Genomic DNA, 25,951 nt, shown 5'->3' on the forward strand with positions numbered 1-25,951 from the left:
AAAAAAAAAAAAAAAAAGAAGAAAGAAAAGAAAAATATGAACATGCAAAAAGAAAATATCCAAAGATATAAAATTCATTGGTAAATGTACATACATAGACAAGCCCTGAAAACTCTAATATTGTAATGGTGGTTGCAATCTGTTCATAACTTTGGGATAAAGTCTAGAAAAAAAATCTATAAAAATTATAGCCATAGCAACCTGATAAGAGATAGTCAATATACATTTATAAATTGAGAAACCTAAAACTTAAAATATGGGGGATGAATAGCCAAAATATGGAGTCAACCCAACTGTCCATGGATTATGATTATCACTTTATGTATATGTAATATATAATCAATAGATGAATGGATACAAAAAATGTGGTACATATACATATGGAATATTATTTAGCCATAAAATATTTTAAAATTGTCTTATTACAGCAACATGGATGGAACTGGAGGTCCTCATATAAAGTGAAATACACCAAGCACAGAAAGACAAATATCACATTATTACTCATGTGTGAGAACTAAACAAGTGGATCTCATGGAAATAGAGTAGATTGGTGTTTGCTAGAGGTCAGGAAGGGTAGAGGGGAGAAGGGATAAAGAGAGGTTGATTAATGGGTACAAATACACAGTTAAAAGAAATAAGACCTGGTGTTTGATAGATCAAGAGGGTAACTATTGTTCACAAAATCTTTTGTACATTACAAAATAGAGAATAATTTGAATGTTTCTAGAATAGAGAAAAGATAAATATTTAAGGTGATGGACCTGCAATTACCCTGATTTGGATATTTACACATCAAATGAATATATCAAAATCATCACATGTAGCTCCAAAAATATATACATCAATAAAAATATTAAAAGAAACAAAAAATTACTTTCCTTGAGATTTTCTCTTTTACTCATTAATTTTGTAGTAGCCTATTGTTTTACGTCCACATGTGCAAAGGTTTTTAGGTTATCATTCTACTATTTGTTTTTACCTTAATTCATTTATGTCATAAAACATGTTTTGTATTATTTCAATTGTTTGAAGTTTGTTGGTTTGTTTTGTGATGCAGATGTGGCCTTTCTTGATGAATATTTCACATTCACTTGAAAAAACTTCGTGTTATCTTTTTGTTGGGTAGATGGTCTTATTACCATCAATTAAACCCAGTTTATTGATTTAATCTTCCATATGCTTGCTGCTTTTTGTCTGTTTCTTTTACTGAAATGAAATGTTAAAATCTCTAATGTCACTCTGCATGTGTTTGCTTCTCCCTTCAATTCCATCATTTTTTTTTTCTTTTCATGCATTTTATGTTTCTATTATACTGTGGTAATATGCATATAAACTTTAAACTGTATTTCTTTCAGGAAAATTAACTGTTTATGATAGTGTAATTTACTTATTTATCTATAGTAGTTTACTTTAATGTCTAATTTGTCTGATATTAATATAGTCACTTTGATCTTAATTTCTTTTTTACATAATATTTTTAATTTTTTGACTTTTATCCTACCTTATCAGATTATTTGAAGTTAATTTCTTATAGGTAGCAAGTATTTGCATTATAACATCATAAAAATGGTTGTGACCAAATGACTTACCTTAATTTTATATATTTTATACATTTAGTAAATGTATATTGACACATGTTCATTTAGATCCATCATTTTTATATTCATTTTTTAAATTTTGCTTTTCCTTTATCTGGGTTTTTTTTTTCTCCCTTTTTTGAATTATTTTAACTTTTTTTTTAAAAAATTCTATTCTTTTGCTACTGTGATTTTTTTGCTATTTATCTTTGTATTTTGTTAGTGTTTTGTCTACTGTTTACAATACATATGCATACCTTTTCACAGCCTACATAGAATCAATATTTTACAATTTTAAGTACAGTATAGAAACCTTGCTACCATATAGGTCCCATTACCTTATATAATATATCACATGCTTTTTAGCTGTCTCATATATATTATATTTACATACACTGACAACCATATCAATGTTATTTTCTTCATATTTTTGCTGTCCATCACCAAACATACTTTGGAGAATTAAATAGAAGAATAATGTATTGTATTTCTCAAAAGTTACTATTTTTGTTACTTTTTCCTTATTCTTGCTGTCTTAACTTTCTTTTTTTTTAATGATTAAAATATAGTTTAGTAAATACATACATCAGTAACATATTTATTATTCAAGTATTATGTACTATACATAATTGCACGTGTTAGACTTTCATAGGGCTGCCAGCATAGTGGGTTGGTTTATACCAGCATCACCATAAACAGGTGAGTAATGCATTGCTCTATGACTTTATGGCAGCTATGACATCAGTAGGTGATAGGAATTTTTCAGCTCCATTATAATCTTATGGGGCCACCTTTGTATATGTGGTTTGCCATTGACTGAAATGTTATTGACTGTATATACATACACGCATATACATATATATACACATGACACACAATTTTGTCACTTGTGTTCACATACATATCTTCTCTACATTGCCACACCTTTGCTGTAAATTAACTTTCTATTCTTATTCTTTTTTTCTGACTGAGAACAGTCTTCAGAAATTCTTGTAATAATCTGCCGTCATTATTGCTAAATTTGGGGAAAATTTTAGTTATTTTTCTTAAAAGAGTTTTTCATTTTTCCCTTCCCCTCTCCTTCTGAAACCCCAATGACATGAAAGTCAAATCTTTTGCTATTGTCACACAGATTTTTAAAGCTGGTTTTATCTTTGAAATTCTTTTTCTCTGACATATCCATTAACCTATCAAGTCATCTAGTACATTCTCATTATAATATTGCATTTTTCTATTTTTAAAAATTTCAACTGGTTCCTCTTAACAGCTTCTTTTAAATACTTTTCGTTTGTGCAGATGCATTCTTATTTATATTGTTACAGCCGTGCTCCAATTACTCATTGGAGGACTTTTATAATTGCTTTAAAGTCTTTGATTGATAATTCCAACATCTTTGCCATTTCATCATTAGGGATTGATACTTGAAAATATTTGTACAAGTTGGCAATCGTTTTCTCTGACTCTTTCTATGCTGAGCACCTTTAAATTTTATCCTGTATATTTTGGATATCATCTTATAAAACTATGGGTCTTGTTTAGTGTTGGTATTTTTTATTTGGTAGGTAACCAACTGGCCTAGATTCAGCAAAAATTTTTAACCCACTATCTGCAGGTTATGACTCCAAGATTGAGCTCAGTTTTTAAAGCCTTTTCTGTGCAACTCAGATCTTTTTCATGGGTGCATCTCCCCGTGTTCAATCTGGGACATGGTGGGATGTCTGCCCTTTAGCTCAGTTCTTAGAGTCTTTGGCATGCTAACTATGCATGCAGACTCCTGCATGAGCAGTTCATAAATGAGCCAGTAGCTCATCGATGACTCCACAGGGTTGCAGTCACGAGCTCCTCCATCTCTCTGATGTCCAAGTACTCTCCGATTTCCTGAGGCTCCCCTTTCTGCTCTTTCAGCCCCAAAACTGAGGTTTCACTTATCCTTCTCTGCCATACTCCCTACAACTGCACTCACACCTAGCCCCACACAGTGAGAAAACAGAGGCAAGGTAAGCATCAGAGGTCACCCCACTCTCCTGAACCCCACGTCCTCTGACTGGAGCATTTCACATGCCACACACATCATGGCAGGGTCCCTGCCAAAGGCCACTCACTTCCTTAATCCCTATACCCATAAGTTTCCTCCTGTGGCTCTCCAAGTATGCTTACTTCCGGATTTTAAGATGCCTTGATCCCAGGCTGGAAAACCAGGAAGAAAAGCAGAGCATTAAACCTCTACCCAGCTTGATAGTATTTTGCATCCTGTTATTCTTCAATCCACCTGCTGCTATTTACTTTACAGAGTCTTCATATAACAGTTTCAAGAATACCTTCCAAGTTTATACATAAATTCAGTGGAAAAGTCTGGGTGAAGTGGACCTACCCCTTTCTCTCAGAACCAGAATTCTAAACATTACTTTGGAGAAGTACTTTCTAATTTGTGAATGCTAAGTGTGCATGTACTGTGTCAAACACAAACCTAGCAAGTTAGAGTGACTGCAACTAACCTGTAAAAAATTTCATGTAGCTACAAAGTCAAAATCATTGTTCAACAAAATTTTTCTCGTACTGGCATACTATAGGACATTGTAAGTCGAGTCTTATTCCTGTTGCTAGAAATGAGAACGCTAAATAGGTCTGCTTAGTTCAAATTCTCATGAAAATGAAGCCATTAACAGAGACATTTAAATCATGTTCTTAGTCTTACTTAGTGTCACTTTAAAAGAATTTCTACAGTATTTGTTCATACTTTTATTTCTTATGTCTTTATATAAAATCATACATGATAAATACCTAAATACCTTAGAGATCTTGGTTCCATGGAAATATTTTCATTTCCTACAGAATCTACTTTCTTCATTTCATTAGAAAATATAAACTGCATAAATATTGTCAATATTTTCTTGACTTCTAGAAAATATACTGCTGAAGTTAGAACTAACTTAAAACACATAATAACCTAATCTGATTTATGATTTTAGTATTGGCACCCTCCACTTATATAATATAAAATGACATAATTAAATTTACGTTGTTATATGCTAATGTATGTACATTTAATTTTTCCGAAGTCCTTTAAAAAGTTCTACTAAATATACACAGTAAGATATAGATATAAATAAAGCTGCCAGGAAATTTCCATTTTTCCAATTTTTACACACAACTGTACAATGAACCAAAAAAGATCCATTCAAATGCAGACATTGCATTATATTTACTTATAACTTTCTTTTCTCATGAAAATTTCAATTAAACATTTTTATCTATATTTTTTTATTCGGTCTTAATTTTGCATATATTAACATCTAAACCCATTGTACTTTCTTTTCTTGAGACAGGTTCTCACTTTGTTACTCAGGCTGAAGTGCAGTGGTGCAATTATGGCTCACTATAAAACCTTGAATTTCTGATCTCTGGCTCTCCTCCTGCCTCCCTGAGTAGCTGGGACTACAGGTCAAGGCAGTATGCTTGCCTAACTTCTTTATTTTTTGTAGCAACCAGAGTATCTCTGTGTTGCCCAGGCTGGTCTCAAAGTCCTGGCCTCAAGCAATCCTCCCACCTCCACCTCTCAAAGAGCTGAGATTACAGATGTGAGCCACTGCACTCCACCTTCATTATACTTTTTACCACAGTACTTGTTTATTTAAAAGCTGAAACATGAGCCCTTGCAATTCATACAGTCATGTAGTCTCCTTGAGAATACATATACAATTTTGGAAAAGCATAAAAAATATCCAAAGAACTCCTAATTAGTCCCCTAGAGAATCATTAGAATAAACAAAAGTATAGAAATTTAATCTCACAGGTATCATTTAACAGAATCCTAATAAAATGTTACGCATTTTTCAATACTATTGTAAAGTGAACACAGATGAGTTATTTGCCTTATAATGAGGGGATCAGCATGAGCAGGATGTTTAAATAAACATTACATCAAAATGAATTGTATTCACACAGGGTGACTACCCAACTCTATTCTGATTACATTTACTTCGCCTCTCTCTTTGGGCCTTATTTGTGAAATTTCTGCCCAGTACAATGATGCATTTCCACTTTTATTTTTAAAAGCGAAGTCCAGCTTAAGTGATCTGCAGTGGAGATTTGATAATCAATTCTTTACATTTTAAACATATTCTCCAGCAAAGTCTCTCATGGCAAGCAATCAATCTCTAAAATGCCAGGTTCCATTTCTATAATGTCCTTAAACATAGAGACTATTTATGAGAACTGCAGAGGGAACCCTGGGAATGTGGATGTGTGTGCTGTGTGAGATTGGTGGAAGGGACTGAGGTTACTGAAATGGTGTCAATGATTGGTCCACTCCACAGACTTCCTTTATCAGTGGAGATATGCTGCTGCCTAAATTGATCAGTGGTTCCCATGACAGCCAATCTAGATAATTTGTGTCTTTCACAGCAGGAATTTTAGGGATCAAATCATTTTAAAAATTACCTAGTTTCCTATTCCAAAATTATCACCTCACATACTTGTAGTTAGAAAGTGGAAATTGCGTCTTTATGAAAAAATATTGAAAATGCTTTCCCACAGAAATATTAGCATGTCAAATTTTATGCACATGTACTCCTCAGAGGATTTTGTTTTCCAACCACATCTACACAAAATTGAATTTTAAAGTGAGTATTTGGTTTCTGAAGATTTTTACAAAGGTAGACAATGTTTATTACTTGTGAAGAGAATAAACAGGCAAATTATACAGAAATGTGAAATGGAAAACATTTTTAATACTTTTGGTATTTCCTTATACATTCCCATGGCTATTTTATGAATTGTTGTCCCTGTGCATGAGATCGAACCAGGCTGCTTCCAACTCATCTAAACTCCTATGAGCTGTAGTTCATTCTGTTATTCAGAAATATAATCACATAGTTAATTAGAGTATTAGAGTAGTAATTAGAGGGATTTTTTTTTTTCCAAGGAAGAAATACCTTTATTAGGAGTCTAGGCATGTCAGAAAAACCCAGTTCAGTTACAGAGAAGAGAGGCAAATATTGGTACAGAGGAAGAATCCAAGTGTGAAAATAAAACCTCCATCTAAGTATCCTAACAGAAATGCTACTGAGTTTAGCCAAGGTGAAACTTCTGAAAGCTCCTAGTGAAATGAGATTTTTGCGTAAAGAGAGAGCTCTCCAGCACTGCTGCATCTGAGCTTCATATAAAGTTATGGGTCTGGGCTAGCAGTAGAGGAAGAGATAAAGGGGATTTCTCATCACCCAAGCAAAGTCATCTGTGTTCAAGTGAGAGAAGAGTCTTAGGTTTTTGGACAGAGTAAACTGGGGCAGCAGAGGGAAAACGGCTGAAGAAGCACAATGTCTAGGCCATGTGTGGCACAATGAGGGGCTGTCTGTGCAGTCTGGTGTGAGTGCATTTCCAGCAGGTCTTGGAAAACACTGGCATTCCTTCCTGAGGCCATTTTGGTTCCATTCTGACTTCATTCAGAGCAGAACTGCCAATGTCCAGCGCCAAGTCCTGGATCATAATTGGCTGAGTTCAATGGAGTGGCCACCCTGTGACACCTGCACCTCTTCCTTTCTGGAGCAGTCACTTTTCTCAGACCAAGTGAGATCTTACCCAGTAGGGGCCCAATCTAGAAATCACTCCCACCTTCATATGAGCACCAGGTGGAGAGAATCCTTCTCATGAGTCAAAGCTTTAGATCTCAATCCTCAGATGACGTTTCTTGGACAGAAGATCAGTCTGATGTTATCTGTGTCAAGAGTAGCTGGCACTGCCTGTGGATAATGGGCCCAAGCGATGTGATGCTGTAACTCTCCCAAAGAAGACCTCTCTATTTTCACAGGCAGGAAAGGAAGAAATGAGGCAGGTTTCAGGGTAGTTAATGCCACTTAATTCTTCCATCGAATTTGCGAGCTGCTGAGAAGAGCGTCAATCTTTTCCTCCTCTGCTGATCCTTTATCTACCTTACTCCAGTATGCTAGCAACTGTTGACGATCCTTCAGGTCTCGGCAGGTATCAATGATGACATCATGGCACTTGAACTTAGTGGCTAAGTTCAACTTTGTGTCCACATCTTCCACCAGTTTGACATACTCCTGTAATATCTGCACAAGAGCATTGTTCTTGTGCAAAATTTAGACAACTCGATGGAAGCCAATGGGTGCTCTCTTCTTGGTACAACCCAGCCAGTTCTTTGTGGTGAATAGGGCATCTACATCATTCCAGGCTCGAAGCTCGGCACGAGCAGCCGGGGCTGTCAGCACATACTGTTTGTCTGGATCTTAAATGTCTTCTTCAGGGTTACAAAGCAACATCCACTCCTTGTAGTAACCCTGAAAACTACTTTCACAAAACACTGACCAATTTATATCTACCTTAAATGTCTTCTTCAGGTTGACAGGACTGCTGAATGTCCCCTCAGCCTCCATGTAGTGATAGGAGCAGGAGTAGAAAAGTGTTGTCACTAGTGGCATGTTGAGGATGGAAGCTTTGCGGGGGGTGCTTTCTGAAGATCTCAATCTGTCCTGCTGATTCTAAATGGCGATCATTTACCTCAATAATGATCTGACGTCCCAAGAGCATGTAATGGTCCTGTATGTGTGCAGAATCTTCTGCTGAAAATGGCAAACCAATACAGGTCTTAAGAAATTCTTTTCGTTTGTCAGGGTCCTCAATGTTCAAATGCTCTGATAATAAGATAGCGCAAGCTCTTCTGTTCTATCTAGGAACCTGAAGAGGTCTAACAGCAGCTTTTGATCCCCTATTTCCTTAAGGAAGTGGACAAGCTGTCTCAGGGCAATCTGTCGCACCTCCAGCTCTCGGAAGAGGATCTCTTTGCTCAGTGTCCTCTTCAGGAAAATCAGAACTGCAGTAATGACGTTTCCATCTTGCATGCTTACTGCCTTTTCTAGGAGTTGTAGCTTGTCCTGTAAGGAGCAGAATCTCTCTAGTGAGCAGACCTTGCCCTTCCGGAGGCGTTGCACTGTATCACTAGGGCTCCAATCATTGCTGTAATCCCTATACCCCCCTTTGGGTCTCCCCAGCTCTGGAGCATAACTTTTGGCAGATGTGTCTGACAGAGTATCAGAAAGGGACTGGAAACTTCCCAGTCTAGTTCTACCTCTAAAAAAGCTGCTCCGGGAGTAGGTAGAAGTAGGCTTGGGTAGTTGTGCATAGGAGGAGAAGCTGTTTCGGCTCTTTAGCTGTTCACACCCCTCATGGGTTGACCCGCTATTACCAGCAGTCTCTTTGATGGACCATGAGATAATTCCCACAAGTTCCCCAGTCCAGGTGACTCGCTCCAGGTCATCATCATCATCATCCACAAAGTCTCTGAGGCTGTTCACCACTAATAATTAGACTATTAGGTGACAATTCTAAATATTATAACTATTTCTAAATGTTTTGTGTCATCTATTACATTTAGGACATATAGGACATGTATTCTGCAAAATAATTTATAAGGAGATGATCTAAGACAAAATACTGTACCTTGAACACATGTCTTACCAGGAGTTCTTCTACATAGTATGAGTCAAAGTTTTGTTAAAACAATTTCCATGTTTCAGAACAAGTCTGGAAAACTGTGGGAAGAACAATCTGGCTACTGTTGCATTTGCATGTGTGGTCTTATAACCTGCAGGAGATAGACTATTCATGTGCCCGTGTTTCTTATTAGATCTCAGACTTTTGGCAAAAGAGAAAGGTGCATTTGAATGGCGTTTTCTGTGTGCCACTCAGATTTGCTTCAATATCTGATATCTGGTGTCATGCCTGAGTTCTAGAGCAAGAAAATTCCAAGGAGTCCAAAAGAGCATATGAATACACAAACAACAAAAATACAGATAAAAAGCCAATGAAACAATAAAATAAAAAATCCAAATGATGGCAAAAAAGAAGAAAAAAGAACAGATGGAAGATATAATTAAAAATAGGAATATGGTAGATTTAAATTTAACTACATTAACGATGACACTAATGTAGTGGGAATAAATACATCAACTAAAAGAGGTGGTCATTTAAATAATAAAGACAGATTCAAGTGCATGCTCCTCACCAGAAATTCACTACGGCATCAAAATACAAATAGGTTAAGCAAATCAGATGACAAAAGATGCAAAACACTAACAGCCCTCATAAAAGAAAGCCAAAATGGTAATATAAATATTTGACAAAATCCTTTTCAGAGAAAATAATTTTTCAGAGGTATATAATCAGATTTTATAATGATAAATGTGTCAATTCATTAAAAGAAAATAATATTTCTAAACATTTATGAACCTAATAACAGGTCTTCAAAATCCATGAAGCAAAAAACCAGTGCAACTACAAGAAGAAATAGATAAGTTCAAATTTATCATCAAAGATTTCCATACCTTCTCTCAACTATTGATAGAACATTTAGTAAGAAAATCAGTAAAAATATAGATGGCTAAAATAACTCTCCCAACTAATTTGATCTAATGTCATAGGATATCTCACTTAATAATATCAAAATATAAAAATCCTTTTCATGTTCAGGTGAGACATTTAGGAACATAGATGATTTCCTCAGTTATAAAATAACTCAATTAATTTAAAAGGATTCAATTCATACAAAATATATTCTCTTAGCATATTTGATTACATTAGAATTCAATAACAAAATGCTATCTTGTGGTGTGATCCTCAAAGTTTGACAAATAAATACACACTGCTAAATGACCTCATGGGTTAACAAAAAAAAAAAAAATCAAAGGAACTGTTAGAAAGTATTCTGAATTATATAAAAGTGAAAACATAATGTATCATCATTTGTGGCATGCTGCTAAGGCAGTATTTAGGGGGATATTTATAACAGCAAATGGCTACTTTAGGATACAAGAAACATAACAAATCTCATGTTTTATCTGAAAAACCTAGAAAAAGACAACTCAAGTTAAACTGAAAGCAAGTGAAAGAAAGAAAATATAATAATAAAGGTTACATCAGAAATCAACAAGATTGAAAACAGGAAAGCAAAACAGAAAATCAATGAAAAAACTTTGACTCACTGAAATGATCATTGTAATTACAAAACTTGTAGCACGACTGATATGGAAAGAGGAAGAAAAAAACACATCACCAATATCAGGAAGTGAAGAAATGATGTGAATGCTTATTTAAACAAAGAATAAACAAGTGATATGAACAACTTTTTTTTTTCCATTTAATAACTTGAATGAAATGAACAATTTAAAAAAAAACTGTAAAATTTGCTCAAAAAATAGAAAAATGATTAACACATATCTATTAAATAAATTGATTTAAATATGTACTTTTAAAACTTCCTATGAAGAAAACTATATGCACACATGACATCAATGTTAATTTGATCAGTACTTCAGGAAGAAATAATACCAATCTACGTAAATACTTCCAGAAAATTAAAGAAGTAGGAATAGTTCTCCATACATTCTATAAGGACAGTATTAACCCTAACACAAAAACAGCCAAAGAAAAAGTACAAGAAAAGAAACAAACAAAATAAAATTGGAAACCAGAATTCCTCATGAACAAAAATGTAATAATTATAAACTAAACTTGAGCAAATCAAGCTTATAAATAACAATTTTATAAATAACAAAATAATAAATAAAATAATACAATATTATCACCAAGTGGAATGTATTCCTGGAATGCATGGTTGGTTTCCCATTCTCAAATCATTGAATAAAATCCACTACATTCACAAACTGAAAAAGAAAAACAAATCCACAATGCTCTCTTTAGACACTGAACAAATAAAGCAATAAAATCCAGTATCTGTTCCAGATAAACTCTCAGCACTGGGAACAGATGGGAACTTCTTCAACTTGATAGGCAGCACTTATTAAAATCTTACAGCTAACCAGAAATATAATGTTCCAAAGCTAAATGTTTTCCCCAAGATCAGTAGTAACCAAGCATATTCTGCATGGCCACGTCTATTCAAAACATTGTAGTGGAGGTTGTATACAGCCCGAATAATAAAGCAAGAAAAAGAAAAGGAATACAGATTTAAAAAGTAAAACTCTCTTTCTTGAAGATAAACCTAATTATCTGTTTAAAATCAAATGGCCCATGATTGGTAGAACTAGGACTCTCATCCAGGTCTATTGGGCTATGCAGACCATTCAGTCAAACAACAGCAATACAGTGTCACTAAAATTGGATAATTATAATATGTAAGTGTAATGATGTGATCCACTTAAGTATAAAAGACAACATAGTTATTAAAAAAGACATAACAAAAGACTAAATGTATGAAATATTTAGCTAAATAAAGGTTGATATTAATTTGCCCTGTTTAAATGTAGAGCAATTTGTAATAAAATGACTTCACTTTGACTTAATTTTTAAACAGTCTTTTAAAAAATTAAGGCATAGTTAGCTTTAACATATAAAGAACTTGGAAGTAATCACTATATTATAAGAAACAAAAACCCTGAACAAACTGAAAAATGGTAGGTTTTCTTGAACTCATGAGAGAAACGAGATCAGAATAGACAGTGTATTAGTCCATTTTTACACTGCTCTAAAGAACTGCCCAAGACTGGGTAATTTAAAAAGGAAAGAGTTTTAACGGACTTACAGTTTCACATGGCTGGGGAGTCTTCAGGAAACTCACAATCATGGTGGAAGGTGAAGGGGAAGCAAGGCACCTTCTTCACAAAGCTGCAGGACGGAGAATGAATGCGGTAGGAACTACCAAACACATAAAACCATCAGACCTCGTCAGAACTCACTCACTATCACAAGAACAGCATGAGGAAACCACCCCATAATTCAATTACTTCCACGTGGTCTCTCCCTAGACATATGGGGATTATGGAGATTATATTTCAAGAAGAGATTTTGGGTGGGGATGCAGCTAAACCATACAAAACAGTAACCCTGAAATCTGGACAGATGTAAATACAGAGAATCCCAGCCAAGAGTAGCTGATCAGATGCAGAAGTTGCTGAAGCCATAAACTGGTGGGAACATTGCCATGTTAACTGTGAACTTTCTGGAGGCTAAGTGTGGACTCACTTGAGATTGGAGGCTCCTGGGGGGGTTGTCTTAGAAGTACATGCACATTTTCATGGGTTTTACTCCCAGGAACCCCACCAAGTTCCCCTGGTAAAAGCAAAAGAAGAACCCTATTCTGTTTCTGACAAGAGGAGAAAAAAATAAACTTTCTGAAATGCTCCTAGAGCATTATCTGTAATGATGGCACACTGTCCAAGGAAAAGGCATTGCCAGATACTTGCAAACATAGGGAAGTGCAGTTGTCTGACTCTAGCCTTTCTGTCTCAGCAAAGCAGAAGTGGGGGAGGTTAAGAAAAACTTCTGAAGTTCACAGCACAGGGACATGAGAAGCTAACAGGCTGAGATTTAACTGTAAGATAGCGACATGCTTCAACCACCCCCACTTCTGCCCCTCCATGCACACAAACCTTAATACCAGGTCAATGAGGCACCAATAAAATCAGGCATATAATCAATAAAATCAAGTGGAAAGAGGTGCAAGACGTGGACACTATTTAAGAAAGAATTATCAGAGAAACTTGAGGCAAGAGTTGAGACAAAAACAAGGAAAGAAGAGGAAACTGTTGCCTTAGCACCTACAGCTGTCATGAGCATTAAAAACAGCCCAATTCTAGCCAGATTACCGTAAAAGCTCACTCTAAAGGCCTATTTACCTTAGTTCCTATCATTCGATACACCACATGTCTGCATTTCAACAGAAAAACAATCAAACACAAATTTAATGTATGCCAAAAGGCAAGAAAAACCACAGTTTAAGAGACAAAGCAAACATCAATATCAGACTCAGATATAACAGATATTTGAGATTATCCATGTGTAGTGAAGAAACTGACCTTGTCCAAAGAGAGAGCTGGACTTTTTCTCCAGTAGCTGGGAGATTTTGAAACTTGTAAATCATTGGGATTTCTGAGTGAGAGCATTGTCATTGTTTCTCATGGAAGGCTCCTCAGGCATAGACTGTACCAACACTGAGACTCATGCTGGGTCCCTCAGATCATGTAGTATGAGTTTGACCTTTGGGAAAGGATGGGTGAAAAGCCAGACTGGCAATGCTCCATGCCTATGTGTAGTGTCACATGAAGATACCACAGGGAGGGAGAGAGTGTGTCCTGAAAACAATGAAATCCTTGCACTAGGGACACTCCTAGACTATACCCTATGCATTTCTTCCTTTGCCTCCTTTAAATTTGTGTCTCTGCCCTGTGGTAAACTTTATCTGTGAGTGTAATAGCTTTCAGTGAATTCTGTGAGTCTTTCTAATAAACCACGGCAGTGGAAGATGATTTGGGGAAACCTCTAACATTGCAGCTCATGTTCACAATGAGAGTAGTCTCCTATGGATTCTTTCCTCTCAATTGGAAGTTGGACCCTTACTCTTTGCAGGTGTTAGAAATATTGGTCAATGCTGGCTTTCTGGAAGACTATGCCCTTAACTGAACAATCTGGCCAACTCTGGGTAATCAGATAGGTAATGTGAACATCACTACGATAAATATTTTAAGAGTTAATGGAAAAAATAGGCAGCATCCAAGAACAGACAGACAAGGTACTTGCATAACACATGAATTGGAATAGTGTTAATTGGATGTATACATTGTTTAGTTAGAAATTTATTATCTATCTGTCTATCTATCTGTCTCTCATCTATCAGGGGAAACACTAGCATAGATTTATAAGGAAGTATAATTGACATACTGAGAGAGGACAAGTAATTAAATCATATAAAATGATGAATTAAAAAAGAAAGAACAACTGCAACAAATTGAATACAATTGAATAATGGTAGCTGTTACTCCAACCACTTTATATCAATAATCATTTTAAGTAGGAATGGTCTAAATATACCAATTAAAAACAGAGATTATCAGAATAGCTATAAAATACTTCATCCAGCTCTACATTATCTGTGAGAAATCAATTTTAAATATAAAGACATAGATAGATTAAAGGGAAAGAGTGGGGAAAAAATATATATATACATATTATACCAAATCTAATGATAAAAATACTGTAGTGACCATACTAACTTCAGATAAAATAGTTTGTATAACAACAAAAATTACAGGAATAAAGAACATTAAATAATTACTAATAATTCTCCAATAAGATATTTCAATCCTTAGTTTATACACACCTTAAAAAAAGAGAATCAAAGACTGTGAGACAAAAATGATAGCTGCTAGAAGAAATGGATGAATTCACTTTTATATTTAACACTCTCTTTTAGTAATCAATACCTGCAGTAGTCAGAAAACCCGTAAGAGTTTAGTTGAACCGACAACATTCTAAATCAACTTGATGTAATTGGCATACAAACACTTCACCCAAGAAGAACAGAATGCACTTTCTGTTCAAGCTCACATGGAACATTTACTAGCAACACCAACCCTGGGAAACACACAATAAAAATTTTATAGGAATAGAAATTATACAAAATAATAAATTTTTGAAATTATTCTGGAAATTAGCAACAGAAAGATAATTAGAAAATCCCAAATACTCGGTGGTTAAACAAAGTTACTTCTAAATTACACATATGTTAAAGAAAAAGTCTCTAGTTTTTTTAATTGAACCTCAATAAAAATAAAATAGCAACACAAAAATTCGTTGTACGCAGTGAAAGTAGTGATCACAGTAAAATTTATAGCACTGAATGTACATATTAGAAAAGTATCAAATAATTAATAATCTTAGCTTCTGTCTTGGGAAACTGGAGAAAAAAGACCAATTAAAGGCTAAAGCAAGGAGAAAACAAGAAATAATAAAATTTAGTGAATATATCAATAGAACTAAGAACAGGGAATGGAGGAAAATCAATCAAATCAAAAACTTGTTTTTTTGAAAAACCAATCAAATAGATAGACCTCCAGCCAAGCTAACCAATAATAAAAAAAAGATACTCTAAATTGCTAATATCAGAAAAGTAAAAAGAAGTTATCACTAATGATTTTTTAGACATGCAAAATAATAACATAATATGAATAACTCAATGCAAAAAAATTTGATAACTTCAATGAAATAGATCTTTTGTTTTGTTTTGTTTTATTTTTATTGCATTTTAGGTTTTGGGGTACATGTGAAGAACATGCAAGATTGTTGCATAGGTACACACGTGGCAGTGTGATTTGCTGCCTTACTCTCCATCACCTATATATGGCATTTCTCCCCATGCTATCTCTCCCCAAATCCCCACCCCACACTGTCCCTCCCCTATTTCCCTCCAACAGACCCCAGTGTGTAGTGCTCCCCTCTCTGTGTCCATGTGTTCTCATTGTTCAACACCCGCCTATGAGTGAGAACATGCGGTGTTTGATTTTCTGTTCTTGTGTCAGTTTGCTGAGAATGATGGTTTCCAGGTTCATCCATGTCCCTACAAAGGACACGAACTCATCGTTTTTGGTGGCTGCATAATATTCCATGGTGTATATGTGCCACATTTTCCCTGTCCAGTCTATCATCGATGGGCATTAGGGTTGGTTCCAAGTCTTTGCTATTGTAAACAGTGCTGCAATGAACATTTGTGTGCATGTGTCCTTATAGTAGAACGATTTATAATCCTTTGGATATATACCCAGTAATGGGATTGCTGGGTCAAATTGAATTTCTATTTCTAGGTTCTTGAGGAATCACCACACTGTCTTCCACAATGGTTGAACTAATTTACACTCCCACCAACAGTGTAAAAGTGTTCCTATTTGTCCACATCCTCTCCAGCATCTGTTGTCTCCAGATTTTTTAATGATCGCCATTCTAACTGGCGTGAGATAGTATCTCAATGTAGTTTTGATTTGCATTTCTCTGATGACCAGTGATGATGAGCATTTTTTCATATGTTTGTTGGCTTCATGTATGCCTTCTTTTGTAAAGTATCTGTTCATATCCTTTGCCCACTTTTGAATGGGCTTGTTTTTTTTCTTGTAAATCTGTTTTAGTTCTTTGTAGATTCTGGATATCAGCTCTTTGTCAGATGGGTAAACTGCAAAAATTTTTTCCCATTCTGTTGGTTGCTGATTCACTCTAATGACTGTTTCTTTTGCCGTGCAGAAGCTGTGGAGTTTGATTAGGTCCCATTTGTCTATTTTGGCTTTTGTTGCCAATGCTTTTGGTGTTTTGGTCATGAAGTCCTTGCCTATGCCTATGTCCTGAATGATTTTGCCTAAATTTTCTTCTAGGGTTTTTATGATGTTAGGTCTTATGTTTAAGTCTTTTTTTTTTCCCATTTATTTATTTTACTGTATTTTAGGTTTTGGGGTACATGTGAAGAACATGCAAAATTGTTGCATAGGAACACACGTGGCAGTGTGATTTGCTGCCTTCCTCCCCATCACCTACATCTGGCATTTCTCCCCCTGCTATCCCCTCCCCGCCCCCCCCCCCCCCCCCCCCCTCCCCTATTTCCCCCCAACTGACCCCAGTGTGTAGTGCTCCCCTCCCTGTGTCCATGTGCTCTCATCGTTCAACACCCGCCTATGAGTGAGAACATGCGGTGTTTAAAGGGCTGATATCCAAAATTTACAAAGAACTAAAGCAGATTTACAAGAAAAAAACTTATGTTTAAGTCTTTAATCCATCTGGAGTTAATTTTAGTGTAAGGGGTCAGAAAGGGGTCCAGTTTCTGCTTCCTGCACATGGCTAGCCAGTTTTCCCAACACCATTTATTAAACAGGGAATCCTTGCCTGATAAGCAACTTCAGCAAAGTCTCAGGATAAAAAATCAATGTGCAAAAATCACAAGCATTGCTATACACCAATAACAGACTTAAAGAGAGCCAAATCAAGAATGAACTGCCATTCACAATTGTTACAAAGAGAATAAAATACCTAGGAATACAACTAACAAGGAATGTAAAGGACCTCTTCAAGGAGAACTACAAACCACTGTTCAATGAAATAAGAGAGGACACAAACAGGTGGAGAAACATTCCATGCTCATGGTTAGGAAGAATCAATATCGTGAAAATGGTCATACTGCCCAAAGTAATTTACAGATTCAACACTATCCCTGTCAAGCTGCCAATGACCTTCTTCACAGAACTGGAAAAAAACACTTTAAACTTCATATGGAACCAAAAGAAAACCTGCATAGCCAAGTCATTTCTAAGCAAAAAGTACAAAGCTGGATGCATCACACTACCAGACTTCAAACTATAATACAAGGCTACAGTAATCAAAACAGCATGTACTGGTACCAAAACAGAGATACAGACCAATGGAACAGAACAGAGGCCTTGGAGGCAACATAACATATCTACAACCATCTGATCTTTGACAAGCCTGAAATAGATCTTTACAACAAATGGCACTAGAATAATTGGCTGCCTATAAGCATCCACCGACTCCACAAAACTGGATCCAGACCTTACAACTTCCACAAAATCAACTCAATCATACACGTGCATATAAAATGTAAAACTATGAAATTTCTAGGATAAAAAAAAATCTTAAATTGATGATAACTTTAAGATACAATACCATGAGCACAACATAATCTATAGAAGAAATACTGATAAATTTGACTTCACTAAAACTTAAAAAAAAAAAGAAAACATTTCTGCTCTGTGAAATCAAACGTTAAGAGAAAAAAAATAGTGAGAAGCCACAGACTTAGAGAGAATATTTGCAAAAACTGTGTGACTAAGGATTAATATTCGAAATACAGCTGACCCTTGAAGAACTCAGATTTGAGCTATATGGGTTCATTTATATAATTTTTTTTTCAAAAGTGTTTTGGAAAATTGGTTAGAGATTTGTGACAATTTGAAATAAACTACCAGGTGAACAATGCAACTTAGAAATATTGAAAAAAATTAAGACAAATTTAATACTGTAATGAATACATAAAATATATAAAAATACTAGTCTGTGTTATCATTTACTACCAAACAATGTATGCAAATCTATTATTCAGTTAAACTTTATCAAAATGTACACATACAAACACAGATTGTACATGATACCATTAACTGTGGAAAGAAATGTAAAGATGCAATGTTAAATGTTAACTGCATAGAATTATAGTACACACTGTACTGCTGTCATCATTTCATAGTCACTTCCTGTTGGTATCATGATGAGCACATATCATGTATCTGCTTAAAATATCTTGCAACACTCATCTTCTGCTCGTGAGTAATTCATCTCTCCAGTAAATTGCATATGGTAAATGGTGATCTCTTGCAGTTTTTATATATATTTCATCATGTTTAACGCAACATCTTAAACCTAAAGTGACACCACGGGACCCATATGAAGTACCACAGTTGATGCTAAAAATGCTCTGAGAGAGCAAAATCAGGACATTACAAGATAAAGTTGAATTGTTTGATATGAACCACAGACTGAGTTCTGAAGGTGCAGAGACAGAAATTTACAGTATCATTAAATACTGTATAGTAATGCAAATGTATTTTTTCTTCTTTATGATTTTCTTTATAACATTTTCTTTCTTCTAGCTTAATTTATTGGAAGAATACAATGTACTATACATATACAAATATGTTAATTAACTATTCTGTTGACAAGGCTATTAGTTGTGGAGTTTTGGGGGAGTCAAAAGTTATACAGGGATTTTTGACAATGGAGGGAGTTGGCACCCCATCCCAGTTTTGTTCAAGGGTCAACTGCACTCAAAGAACTATTAAAACTCAACAGTTATAAAACAACAATCTAATTAAAAATAGATGAAATATGTAAATATGTATCTCTCCAAAATACATACCCTTGTCAACTAAACATATAAAAATATGCTTAAAATATTTATCATTAGCGAAATAAAAGTTAAAAAGAAATCAAGGTATTTAGTAACTAAAATTTTTAAAAATGAATCCTGATGAGGATGTGGAACCACATGACTCCTTAAATGAGGGTTTACTGGTAGAAATGCAAAGTAGTACATCCAATTTGGAAGATTCTTGAACAGCATTTTAAAAGCTAAACATGGTGTTTACTATGTTATTCAAAATTATGCTTTTAAGTATTTACCAATTGATTTGAAGACTTATGTTCACAAAAAATCTGAACACAAATCCTTATAGTGCTCTATTTCTGATTGGTCAAAACAAGAAGCAATCAAAGTGTCCTCCATTAAGTTAATGAATAAACAAACTTAATACATTCATACAATGGAATATTATTCACTGATTTAAAGAAACTATCAAGGAAAAATAAAAACAGAAATATTTATCCTTGAACTTTATATTTTTCAATGAAAGATACCAGTCTGAAAAGGTTACGTAATCTATGGTACAAATTATACGACATTCTGAAAAAGACTATAGGCACAGTAAACAAATGAGCGGTAGTCAGATGTTCAAGATGAGAAGAGAGACATAATAAATAGGGGAACATCATGGATTTTTCAAGAGATAAAACTATTTTATATGTTTCTGTAATCATGGATACATAACATACATTTGTCAAAATGTATAGAACTTTATATAGTACAAAGAGTGAACCTCATTGTATGCAAATAAAAATAAAAATAATTTAAGAGTTTGAGGCATTCCAGGAAAATATGCAGATTGTGATAAGAGAATCTAATGCCATTACAAACACAGAAAACAATCTCAATGAAAGGGATATCAGGGAAAGGTGCTGGCCTACATTACTTTGGAAATGAGTGGAGTGTATAAGAGTAGTAACAAATAGTATGACATGTCAGCACGGTATTCTAGTTGATAGAGTTGTTTCCCACAGGGGTACTGGATAACAATTCCCATAGTGCTGTGTCTGTGTATTACTATACACTTATTCAACAATTAAGTAAATGGATGGCAGATGGTAAGAGCCAGATTTCTCACTGTTGGAGTGGGAATTTATAGATACACAAAGGGAGGAGACTAAAAAGATATATGTGATAATAAATTAGAGACACCAGTCATAACTCGTTTAGATTAATATAGTTACAGATGGTTATCCATGGAAACGTGTGTGTGTGTGTGTGTGTGTGTGTGTGTATTTGTGTATGTACAGCTTAGTATATATATTTCTTTTTTTGTTCACCCTGTCAAACTAAATAAAACAACACTCCAGTAGCAATGAGCACACCTAGCACCCATATCTTGGCTTCTAATACCATTCTCCAATTAAAACAAAACAAAACAAAACAAAACAAACAACAACAAAAAAAAATGAGACATTTGAAAAAATGTCTGATTCTAGGACTGAGACAAAAAAAAAAGTAAGATGAGCCTGAAACATCTAGTAGTGACAGACAGTATGGGGTGTTCAAAAAGAACAACAGCAACCACTTTGATGTAAGTCAAAGAAGCATAGGAGCCCACTGAAAGTGCTCCCATGAAACAAAACTAGAACCATTTTAGCAAAAATCAAAATATTGAATTATAATTCAAAGCATAAAATAGCACAATGCATACCGATATCAGTAGCACTTAATACATAAATGGGAAAAATAGATAAGTCTCCCATGAAGAAGAATTACAAATAATTGACATAGATAGTCTGTCCTACATGAGAGAGAACATAACTCTTCACTTTTCAAGTGCAGATGACACACTCTTCCTTGCAAAGTACGATGTGGAAAAGACAGTGGAGGGGAGAATTAGTAACTTTACAGTGAGAAAACCTGACAGGCGCTATATTGGCCAAGTGTTCAAAGTCAACATCAACAATCACGAGTCATGCTGATCTTACATGCCCTTCATGTGATGAAAATGACACTCTCTGTAATCTTCCTACCCAAGCCTCATAACCCCAGTCTAACCATGAGTAAAATAACAGACAAATCCTAATTGAAAGAAATTCTATGCTGTATCTGACCTATATTTCTCACAACCGTGAAAGACATCAAAAACATGAAAAAGTGTGAGAAACTATCACAGCCAGAAGTAACATAGGAGACATCCTGACTAAATGCATTATATTAAGCTTAATGGAACCCTGGAAGAGAAAAAGGACATTAGGTGAAAACTGAAGCCATCTGAGTAGGCTCTAGACTTTAGTTAATAACAATCTAACAATATTATTTCATTAATTATAGGAAATGTACCATAATGCAAGATGTTAATAAATGGAATACTCTTTGTGTGACTAAAAATGAGAACTCTGTTCTATCCTCTCAATTTTTCTGTAAATCTAAAACCCTTCTAAAAATAAACCCTACTGAAGAAATGATTGCGAAACAGCCACGCTAAAGTACTCTATGTGGCAGCTTATTTCACCTATGTTTCATTTATTTCAACTATGTCTCAGTTTCCTTGACTTTTAAATGTCAATAATTATTTCATAAGGCTGTTGGGAGGATTAAAATCTTGTAGTGCAGGTCCTGCACAGAGCAGAAGGCCAATAATTTCTATGCTTCCATGGCTAAAAACATTTCAGAGTTATGGTGTTAGAACTGCCATCAGAGCCATAGAGAAAAATCAGTTTCACAAATTACACTGAGATCAAGATTTTGAGCCAAATGGTATTTTAAAAGCGTGATTATACATTATATTTATTTGATTTTTATGTTGATTTATTTTTATTATTTTCAAATATTAAATTTGTCACAATTAAAATGTATCAATGTATTTTAAAACAACTGCCTTGGAAATATTGATAGGCATCTAAACCACTAAATGAGACATATTAATAAAATATATTTTAGAGTCAGAAAGATCTGAATTCAAATAAATCTATGCTTCTTAGAATCTTGTACTTTTTGACTAAGTTATTTATACTCTCTAAGCATCAGGGATTTTTGAAAATCTTAAAACAAAGATAATTTTTGCAGCATTTCTGTTAAAAGTAAATGCAATAGTGCTTACTAGGTAGTTAGCATAGTCCTTGGCACATGGTAAAACAATATTCTTTTGTTAGCTTACAGATCATATTTTTCCATTAATATTTTTAATGGAAATATTTAACATATATAAAAGAATTATATACTACAAATATGTTAGCTGAAGTGAAGGGCTATGGCATGATTTTTAAAACAATTCCAAAGTAGATAATCTTTATGAAACGAGAACTGGGCACAGGTTATCTTTCTTTCAGACAAGTGATCTATTACAACATGTGATTATTTTTATGTTTTCAAAATACTAGTAGAATAAAGGCAGACAGAACATACATTATTTCTTTTTTATAGCTTCATGTTGCTTTTGATAAAGAGCTCAGGGCTGATTTCATGTCACTTATGATGCAGAAACCACACATATGGTTTCTCCATTACACACGTTTTGGAATTAGTTTCCTAGAACTCAACTTCGCTGTGAGTACGTCCAGTTCTACAAACCGTCTTTTCTGATAAACTCCATGTCCAATGGAAAAGAATTATCACCAATCAAGCAGATGTTTTTCTAAATTTTTAACAATTTAGAAATATTAATTCATATTCCAACATTCACCATTGAACATCATTCATCAACACTAACGGATCAGAGTGCACAAATTGCATTATATGCCTTACTGTACCTGCATAGTCCTGGTTAACTGATTTCACAACTTTTTCAACACCCATCTTAAAACATTTTATAGCAAAACATAACTATGTTTGATGTTACACAATTTGATAGGTCTTTGTAGAAAGTAAACAGGGTGATAAGTGATTACATATGGTAGCCTATTCAAAACTAGAACTGCTTAATAACTCATCACCTTTGATGTCATTCACTTTGTTTTATAATGTGTATTCTTGCTACCAATGTGACTGGATCTTTTTTGGTTTCAGTATTTTCACTTAGGAATAGAGCTTTCATATTTCACAGACAAATCCAAGAAATAACTATATTGCTATCATGAAATCTTTTTCTTCCTTAGGGAGAGTCTCCCACTGCTGACTCAGCCATGTAATACACTAAACATCAGTTGTCCAAGCACTGCTGGCTAAAAATTATTTTTACATTGTATGTAAACTTGAAAATTTAAGCCAAAATGAGGGAGAGCACCAGAGGGAACAAGAGAGAGAGAAGATAATGTCTTCCAGATGACGGCTTTCTGGATGAAATCTGAAGCCTGAAGCAAGAGAAAATTTTCATTACCATTCAGATTACATGTCATTTTGATTCACACTCCCTAAGCAAGCTAATTTGGTCGGCAGCCAACCTTCTCACAGTGTGATGACAACACAACAAGCTTCACCGCCTTCCCTTCAGTGCTAATGATTCCTTGAGTGACAGCCATGGTCTCAGGGCTCTGCATGACACCTCACCCTGCTGCACCCGCAATGTCAGAGCTGCTGTCCTGGGCTCCTGCTCTCAGTCCTGGCAAGGACAGCCTGTGACTTCAGGAACACATCAGCCACTGTCACCCCACCCACCTGCATACCTAGACACACACAGGGGGCCCTGGTGCTCACCCCTCAACACTGCATGTTCTCAGGAAAAAATCACCAGGACACAATAAATTGTGCTGGTATCTGGCTGCCTCTGAAGATCTCTACCCTTTCCCGTCAGGACACCAGGAACTTACCCATCTTTACCATGGACTCATCCAAATCATGAATTATTTGTTGTGCCATAAGCTATTACATTAGGTTCAAATGTCAATCTTTTTAAAATTTATTTTTGTTTTAAATTTTCATTTACTCTGTTTTGGAAAATATCTTTTTCAATAGATGTATATATTTTCTAAAAAGAAAAAAAAAACTTGTTTGTTTTTTGATTTAAGCTAAGCAAACACACCCTTATCATTCCGAAGTCCCGCTACCTGACAGTGTTTGGAGCTATGAGAAGAACACTGACCTTTATTTCTGTTCTAGAAAGGAGTCTGTCAATGCATGTTTGAGATGGGAACATAAACACTAAGGTATGATATGTACAGCGTGGACGTTGTGTTGGAATTCCCTGTGGTATTCCCAAGAATGGAGGCATGCCCAAACACGGAGCGTGCCACAGCCATTGGATGAGTGAAGGAAAGAACAAATGTGAGTATCTACTTGTGAATGTGGCTATCTCATTATGAATGCAGCTGTTTCAATTCTGGCTGGGAGTTACCAGCACTATTTGCAAGTTCAGAAAGCATGCTTGTCTCTTGGTATGTGGCTTCTTCACCAAAGTCCTCTTCAACCACTCACTGACATATGAAAGTTGCTTTCAAATGATGGAAGATGAAAAGGAGATTTTAGTCAGGCACTAGATCTCTTCCCCTATAGCATGCCCTATTTTAATTCATGTATTCATTTAATAGAAGGCTAAGGTCCCAACAGCATGAAAGTCACAGTGCTGAAATACTGAGTACCCAGGTGGGCACAGGTGAGCAGGGTAGCCCTCTAGAGTTCTGGGACTTCGCATCTAATCAAAGATATAGAAAAGCTCATTACGGTTTGAAGGTATTAGGGCAGAAGACGGTCTAATCTGTAACATGATAAATTAAGTGTTAGAGAGGTAGGTGTGGAAGGCTGGAGTTGAGTCGGCATCCTCCCAGAAGCTGTTCACGGAAGACCTTTGTTCCCACAACCTTGCAAAGCACCTGTTTCTCTGCAATCTAATTTGAGATTCTGGGTAGCAAAGAACATGTACAAATACATGATTTACAATGAAAATAACTGTACTCTTTTTCTATAAGTCAATATATGTCAGTGACCTGGTGTAGGAAATTAGATGGATATGTATAGACAGAAAAACAAAATCTACTAAGGAGCTATTATTGGTCCAGTTTCTAAGAAGTTAAGATATATTTTATGTAAATATTCTTTTTTGCTCACATCATGGCAATTTAGTAATTAGTTCTTTATTTTTCTCAATTTTGGGGATGCATATGTAAGAGGGGATTGAGGTTGGGGAGGAGAGAGTTATAGCTTTCCCATTAGAAATGTTTTCCTTTGGCTGGATGAGGTGGCTCACACCTGTAATTTCAGCAATTTGGGAGGCCAAGGAGGGCGGATAACTGAGGTCAGGAGCTCAAGACCAGTCTAGCCAATATGGTGAAACCCTGTCTCTACTATAAAACCCAAAAATTAGTGGTGCGTGGTGTTGCATGCCTGTAGTCCCAGTTGCCTGGGAGGCTGAGGCAGGAGAACCACTTGAACTCGGGAGGCAGAGGTTGCAGTGAGCTCAGATCATGTCACTGCACTGCAGCCTGGGTGAGAGAGCAAGATTCCATCTCTGGAGAGAAAGAGCAAGAGAGAGAGAAGTTTCACTCTTGTTACCCAGGTTGAAAAGCTGGAGTGCAATGGCACAATCTTGGCTCACTGCAACCTCTGCCTCCCAGGTCCAAGCAACGATTCCCCTGCCTCAGCCTCCTGAGTAGCTCGGGTTACAGGCACCCGCCACCATGCCCAGGTAATTTTTGTATTTTTAGTAGAGATGGGGTTTCACTATGTTGGCCAGGCTGGTCTTGAACTCCTGACCCCAGGTGATCCACCCTCCTTGACCTCCTGAAATGTTGGGATTACAGGTGTGAGCCACTGTGCCCAGGCTTTTTTTTTTTTTTTT

The 25,951-nt window shown here is 35.5% G+C and overlaps 1 pseudogene across 1 annotated transcript; it reads right to left on the reverse strand.

Annotated features, from left to right (window-relative positions):
- Positions 1-6,494: 6,494 nt before the first annotated feature.
- LOC108313546 lies at positions 6,495-23,699 on the reverse strand (annotated as a pseudogene). Its single transcript, XR_005202402.1, has 4 exons — positions 23,622-23,699; positions 23,420-23,531; positions 7,919-8,892; positions 6,495-7,824 (listed from the first exon to the last, which is right to left on the reverse strand). The product of XR_005202402.1 is annotated as a spermatogenesis-defective protein 39 homolog (transcript).
- Positions 23,700-25,951: the final 2,252 nt, after the last annotated feature.

The sequence above is a fragment of the Cebus imitator genome, unplaced genomic scaffold (genome assembly GCF_001604975.1).
Source record: "Cebus imitator isolate Cc_AM_T3 unplaced genomic scaffold, Cebus_imitator-1.0 Scaffold139, whole genome shotgun sequence".
Classification (NCBI taxonomy): domain Eukaryota; kingdom Metazoa; phylum Chordata; class Mammalia; order Primates; family Cebidae; genus Cebus; species Cebus imitator.